Genomic DNA, 7,731 nt, shown 5'->3' on the forward strand with positions numbered 1-7,731 from the left:
ATGTGAGGACAGTACAGAGATCAGATCAAACTCCTCACAGGAGGACGACACTCATGGCCAATGAGACAGAAGATCATGAGACTCAATACTGCTTTCCTGCTGTTAACTCATCGTGCATCAAGACCAAACGCTCCACACTTGAATCCAACGTCATGTATGTGTTTTTTTCACTTCTGTCTGTATGGACCGTGTTTCTGAACCTGCTGGTGATCATCTCCATCTCTCACTTCAAGAAGCTTCACACTCCAACCAACCTGCTCATTCTCTCTCTGGCTGTGGCCGACATGCTCGTGGGACTCATTGTGATTCCTGTAGAGGCCGTCAAACTGATCGAGTCCTGCTGGTACTTTGGACACATTTTCTGTGGACTGTATTCAATGTTCGTTGGGCTTCTCCTCTCGGAATCTCTCTGCAATTTATTGTTGGTTGCCATTGACCGTTATGTGGCTGTGTGTCATCCTTTGTCATATCCTCAAAAAATAACCACATCTAGAACTTTGACTATTATATGTTTCAGCTGGTTTAGTTCTTCTGTCTATAACATCTCGTTTTTTACACATAACGGGTATTTCAATCCCTCGAGCGGAAAAGACTCGTGTTATGGCCAGTGTCCATTTTATATTAGTTTCGCTTGGTCAGTCACTGATCTGATCCTGTCCTTCATTGTTCCCTGCACTTTGATCATATCTTTATATTTGAGGATTTTCTATGTTGCACATCAGCATGTGAGAGTTATTAACTCTCTGATGAAGAGTAGAAAACATTTAACAGAAGGTTCAGCGAGGAGGAAATCTGAGAGCAAAGCTGCTCTGACATTAGGAATCATTGTGAGCGTTTATCTGTTTTTTTCTATTCCTTACTATATGTTATCTGTTGCGGGGAACACGGTCAGCTCATCCTCCACTGCAAATACACTAATGTGGGTTCTGTATTGTAACTCCAGTCTGAATCCTCTCGTCTATGCGTTCTTTTACAGCTGGTTTAAAAAATCTGTTAAACACATATTATCACTTAAAATATTTCAGAAAGCATCCGCTCTGGTTAATATTACGGTGGATAATCATTAATCACCTGATTTTTACTACTGATGTCACTATTTATGTCAACTTTTAATGCCAAGAGTTTCTTTTTTGACAAACTTCTTTGGTTATTTTCAGAATGTCAACAAATTTAAAATGCATGATTTTGAAATATTGAGCTTTAAAGTTTTTGCATTTCATATAGATATAAGGAACACATTTCTTTCATACGTGAAAAAGACAGAGACCCAGTGCTGTAGTCTAGTTTTTAGTAAAGAGTATATTCTTGATTTTTCCCTCCCATCCAGCTCATCCGTCACAGATCGACACCTCATGAGCACCAACACACTCATGAATGCAGAGAGTATGAATCTACTGTATTTGAAGAGTTCGGTTTAAAAAAATACATTTCCAATAATACAGCCAACGAACACAATAAAAACATGATTTTAAACATGAGTTATCTCATTGTGATCAAAACTCTTCATATGTAATTGAGGGCATTCTGAAAGATTTATTGCAAGCAAGATTTCACTAGCCAATGACAGCTGGGGAGACTTGCTGGTTTTTTAATCAATGTCTAAATCAGTAAATTAAGTGTTTTATTTAGCCTTACATGGTATATGAACACAATCTCTAAAGCACAGGTTTATCAGCTGGCAATGTTTTTTTTTTACAATTATGTTTTCTCTCCCTTTTCTCCCTCATGTATTGATGCACCACTCAAACTTTGTTTGTTTAATTGGCCAGTCAGATACAATTTAATATCCCAACAATCCCCTTACAGTTATTTTAAAGATAACAAATATGCTTGTTTTATGATATGCAGTAGTTTTAAAAGTGTGGGTGAGTTATCAGCAGAAAGTGTAATACACCGGCGAACAGAGAAACTCCAGGATGCTATCGTGACTGAGCGGGACCCCTCGTACAGTGCAGCAGGAGCCTCGTCCGCTCATTTCTGTAACGCCTCCAGCAGCGTCACCCAGAGCAGAGTTTACAAAATCACAGAAATGGTGTAGATAAAATGCTTGCCCTTCAGGATCTCCTGTAGTGTCATATCTCCCGGTCACATCAATGGTCCAAAAGTCTCTGACACAAAAGGATGTTGTTATGTATCCTCACTCTTTTTAAAGTGAGTATATGGACATCCTTGATCTTTTCTAGTGAGTATAAGGTGAGTACCTGCGGATCACATAGACTACACCACTGCAGAGACGTTTCACAGACAAGGCTTAAGAATAGTCCCATACTGAAATGAAAGTTTGAGCTGTTTTAACTTAAAACAGCTTTTCCAACCATATCTTAATACATGTAATTGTCATTGTTTTATCTCAAGATGCACACCAGTAATGTTTTTATCTAAGGTATTTTATGAAAAGCGACTTAAAATACTAAGTCTTGTCTCTGAAACCTGGCCTAAATGTATTCTAAATGTACAAAGTTAACATTTTCTGAAATTTGTAAATGGGGAATTTTAGAACCGGTCAAACGCAGATAGAACCTTCTGATTCTGAAAAAACACGAACGATTTACTCATAATTTTGGTTAAAACGTGAAATTAGAGTCTAAAAAGTTATATTTATAGGGTTTTTATGACACTTAGTTTAGGATGCTTTGTTTCTGGTTCAAGTTAAGCTTGAAAGGCCGTGATAATAGTTTTATTTAAATGTTTTATCCACAGATGGTGGGACAGGTCAAATGACTAGAGATGAGTGTGGATGAAATAACACAATCATGGTTATTGTTGTAATTAAGACTGTTGATATTGTTGATTATTTGGTCTTCTTTAGGATTTAATTTTGTAAGGCATTAATGGCGTTACGAGGGTTCATGTAAACACAGGAATTAGGAAGCTGGCGCTGCTGGTTTGTGTTGTGTCTATAAATATAAAAATAAACACAACTAAATCTAAAACAAAACAAAGAAAGACTGTCGTTTGAACAGCTCTGCTTGAGGTTTTTTTTGAAAATTGTGTTGTTTCCTCAGATATGGTTTGGTCACATTATATAGACGGCGTATCCTGATTGGTCCTCTTGTGTGCATTCAAAGTGCCGATAGGCTCACGGATAGAACCAAATTGTAATTCGATTTTGTAGATAAAACCTTTTTGTTTTCTCCACATTTCAAAAAGCAAACATGGCAACCTTTAAAAAAGTTGTCAAAGAATTAGAATGTGTGAAAAACAAGATTTTGACAAAAATGTCAGATAGAACCTTATAATTCGAAGGAGACAAAATGTCATAGATAAACTTCTGAACTAAGTGTGATTTAGGTATAGCATGTATGCTTTAGGTTTCTGTAGAACTAATAGGGGGTCAATCCCATTACAGAAGTCTCCATAATATCTGACCGTGAAATTCAACCTGTGACTATAAACTGTACACTGATCTTCAGAAAAATCTTTCAAATCCTCCACATATTCTGCATATTTGACTCTTGTTCACCAGTGACGTCATAGCCGGGCCACCATAAGGGAACCGAGCGGCCGCTTAGGGCCTCACCGCCACTAGAGGGCCAAAAAGAGCAAATTAAATTACAGCTTTTTTAGGAAATATTCACAACACACATTATTTTTCTCACGTAGGGCCGTACCCAAAAAAGTTTCTGTGTTGTGCTTTTAAATTTGTGAAATTTGTTTGTTTTCTTGTTATTTTAGTTCTTGAACATATAAACAATGAATTGTCAGGGTTAAAAGGTTTCTTTATTTCGAGCCTGAAATGATTTGTCGAGGTGTTTGTTTGTTGATTATATGCCGAGGTGCAATTGCTTCCAGGGTCAGTGATGAAATATGTTATATATCGATGAGTCTTCAACGCTTTTAAGGTACTGGTACAATCAGTGGTGTAGTCTACGTGATACGCAGGTATACGCCGTATACCCAGTAGGAAAGTCAAAGGATTTCCGTATACCCTCTTAAAAAGGGGTATACGTAACAACATCGTTTTGTGACAGAACTTTCATTCATAAATTCACCCCTGTCTGTGTTGCGATTGCGAATCACTAACGTTTTTGGACCATTGGGGCTTCCGTGGCCTGTGACCTGGATCTGACGTCACCTACCAAGGAAAAGCAGTTGCTTGGCGGTCTTTTTCGGCGCAAGTTTTAAATTCATCTCGAGTGTCTTTACATCGCAAGATTAACGTTATTCTGAATCTTAATTAGAAGATATGAAACGAAAGCAGACTCAAAGTACACTCTTGAGTGTTTTCGGATGCCTGCCCGTAAAGCTACAGCAGCTTCGGGTGACACTTCATCTGCAGCAGATGACACGATCGTTATAGAAACTCCAGAAAATGAGGCTGATGCTATCGTAAAGTTACCTGGTAAGTAAAGCTAACATACAGTACATGTTATCATTAAACGTAACTGTAATAGCAGGGGATTGTTGGTATATTGAATTTTATCCAGAACTTGCTAACTTCACTACCGTTAGTGTGGTGGATCAATTAATACGGCAGAAGAGGTGTGTGTGTGTGTGTGGTAAACAGAATAAAAATTGTATATCTCCTTATTTCAGATGATGAGAGAAATGAGAACCCCTGGCCAGCCTTGTGGACTGAAAGTCAGGCTAGGGAATTTAAAAACAGGCATCCTTGGTTAGAGTGGAGGGACAGTAAGTAGGTAGATATCAGCTGCTCAGCACACACGAAAATGTTCGGCCGAAAATGGCATTATTGGTTTCGGGCCGAAATAAAAAAACAGCAGAAATGTAAACCGAAAATGAGTGTCACCCGCCCCTCCCTACCGTGCACAAGCGCTTAGGTTTCACTCACGGTCGAGCTGTTATCACGCGTCTGCCTATCAAAGATTGTCATGTCAGCGCAGGACCGGCGATCTCCTGCCCCCCTTGTAGTGATCTGAATGATGATGTGACTGAGTGTTCGTGCTGTGTTATCAACATTCCAATTTATTATAAACAACAAAAGACAGTCAACTGATAAAACCTGTGCTCCAGGTACCATATTCATATAGTATCATCATTCTTAAAGGTATAGTTCACCCAAAAATGAAAATTGTTATAATTTCCTCACCCTCAAGTTGTCCCAAAACTGTATGAGTTTCTTTCTTCTGTTTAACACAAAAGAAGATATTTTGAAAAATGTTGGAAATCAGACAGTTGGCAGCACCCATTGACTTCCACAGCAGGAAAAAATATAGACTATGAAAGTCAATGGGTGCTGCCAACTGTCTGATTACCAACATTTTTCAAAATATCTTCTTTTGTGTTAAACTGAAACAGCTGACTGTCTTTTGTTGTTTATAATAAATTGGAATGTTGATAACACATAAGCAGTCTTTAATAATGCTCTCAATTACATGTAGATGCATACTTTATGCATTAGTGAGTTTGGTGGTGCCATGGGGTGTCGCTCTGGGATGGGTGCGTATGAGGCTGGGAGGGGAAAAAAGCACAGTATACTCACTACAAAAAGCTAGACTACACCACTGGGTACAATGGCATTGGGGAACAATATACTACATTATAATAAAATGAATCATAAGATACAATTTATACAAAATTCGTAAATGATTTCTTCTATCTCTCTTATTCTCCTTCTCATCCCCAGTTTTCTTCAGATGTAAACCTGCTAAATTATATAATCTGTAGAATACCATTAGTTGTCTGAACTAGATGAGAAGATCTAAAAACACATTATCAATGAATACAAATGAAAACATCGTTATGACATTAGGACACATTTTACTTTTTGATTTAAATACTTTCATTTCATTTTAATTTATTTATTCATGAATTATTTTTTACAGATGAACTACTTTCTATCCCTTGGAGGATTAAATCCTGGTGCTCAATGAGGTCTTGGGGGCCTACAGTTTGAAAAGAGAAGAACAACAAACAGGCCTTCCAAGCCTAATTATCAGTACTAGATCAATGATGCAAACTAATAAAAGTGAGAAAGTTAATGATCTTTCATAAAATGGGCCATTTAATAGCTTCAGAAAAGATTTGTGAACTCACAGTGACATCTAGTGGTGTGATGTTAAAGGCGGTTATAATGTTTTTGTAAAAACTTTCTATAACATTTCTTAATACATGTACATCGTAAAAATTAGTGACACTAAAAGGACTATTTCAAATATAGTTATTAGGTCCAACTCAAGTGTTTGGATTCATATCCGTCCTTTTTTTTCAGATGATGCTGAAATGAAAATGGACTGTAATTCCCCTGTATTTAATTATACCCCGTTTTTGGCATTTACTTTAGGATGAAAGTTTCCTCTGGATGTGATTTTTAAACCCTGGTGATTGTAGTGTGATGTGTGTGTTATGGGGTTTGTGCCGTATGTAAATGTGTGTTTGAGATCAAGATGTTTTCTGAAAGGTGATCCTTATAGTATAACTGAGGTTGACTGTCAGGACCCCTGTCTGACAGTATTGTTCTAGCAGGTCCAGGTTCTGTTGTGAGTCGTGTTGGGTGTAAGACAACAGAACCAGATCAACTGCATACAGAAGACATTGATTTGTGAGAGGTGTAGAGTGAGACTGAGGGCTTCAGATTGCTCGAGGATGGTTGCCAGTTCATTGATGTAAATATTAAACAATGTTGGACATATTGCTTTTATAAAACTGATATCCCATATACGTAGCAAGGTTTCATAAAGTAAAGTGATATAAAGGCTATGTTATACAGTCAGCAGTTAGACATCGGGTATTTTACGGCTTAGAACTCGGCTCAACCAATCAGAATCAAGGACCAGAACTGACCCTTTTATAATAAAGTAATGACACATTTCTCTTCAACAAGCCGAACAATGTCGTCAGCACAAACAGATACGAGTGTAATGCTCAGGGTTCTGTTATAGTATATTGTCTTTTACAAAAAGTGTGCTATTAGTATACTTACAATAAACATTTTTAAACGTAGTATTGAAATACTTCATGTGCAAGAATACAGTTATAGTATAAATACATAAATATATCAAATGCTTTCCTTATAACAAAAATGAACTTTCTGTACGGGTTAACAAACACTGACATTTAAAGTAACAACACAAACAAAAACAGGATTCAATGTAAAAAATCCAATATTCATTATTACATGATTCTTTTTCAACACACAATGTCTCACTATGAAAACTTTTAAGATAAAACTACTGAATTAGTTTTTGCTATCAGATTTTGAATTTTCAATATGTAATGTCAAAAAGTAAGTGTTTAATAAAGGTGTTAATAAACAACGACTCAATATTTAAAAATACTTTTGCAACAGCTTAAAAATAAAGAAAGACGAACTTATACCTGGTTATAGAAGTTAGATTGAGATGTGACGGGTGAGATGAGGATTTGAGCTGAGATCAGGGTTTGAACTCGTGGACGCAGCATCACATCACACTGGTGTCTCATCACTCTCTCTCCTGTGATTGGTGGACCGGTGGGACGCTGCAGGCCAGGAGCGCTGGACGGATCACAGTACGATGCTGTTAAACGTGACACGCAGATCCTAAACTGATCTGAACACATCGAACGATCTGCTGGCAATCATATCGATATCTGATCGATCTCACTCACAGAATCAACCGACACAAAACCCTTGTCCTGCGTCACATTCTTCTGATTTATTTCTTCAAAGATTTTAGAACAGAACAAAAGAACCATTGTACTACAATCATTTTAAGAGAGGAAAACAGTCCATTTAGGAGAAATAAAAGAGTGTATCGTTGTAAACACATGAAGAGTCTGGAGGTGTAAATG

At 37.3% G+C, this 7,731-nt stretch overlaps 1 long non-coding RNA gene and 1 pseudogene across 1 annotated transcript; both read left to right on the forward strand.

Annotated features, from left to right (window-relative positions):
• On the forward strand, positions 1-1,067 carry LOC130411503 (trace amine-associated receptor 13c-like; annotated as a pseudogene).
• Positions 1,068-4,073: 3,006 nt separating this feature from the next.
• On the forward strand, positions 4,074-7,189 carry LOC130411511 (uncharacterized). The gene is made up of 3 exons (XR_008905083.1): positions 4,074-4,342; positions 4,537-4,632; positions 5,787-7,189. It is a non-coding gene; the product is annotated as an uncharacterized LOC130411511 (long non-coding RNA).
• The last annotated feature ends 542 nt before the right edge of the window (positions 7,190-7,731 follow it).

Source organism: Triplophysa dalaica, chromosome 22 (genome assembly GCF_015846415.1).
Source record: "Triplophysa dalaica isolate WHDGS20190420 chromosome 22, ASM1584641v1, whole genome shotgun sequence".
NCBI classification, from domain to species: domain Eukaryota; kingdom Metazoa; phylum Chordata; class Actinopteri; order Cypriniformes; family Nemacheilidae; genus Triplophysa; species Triplophysa dalaica.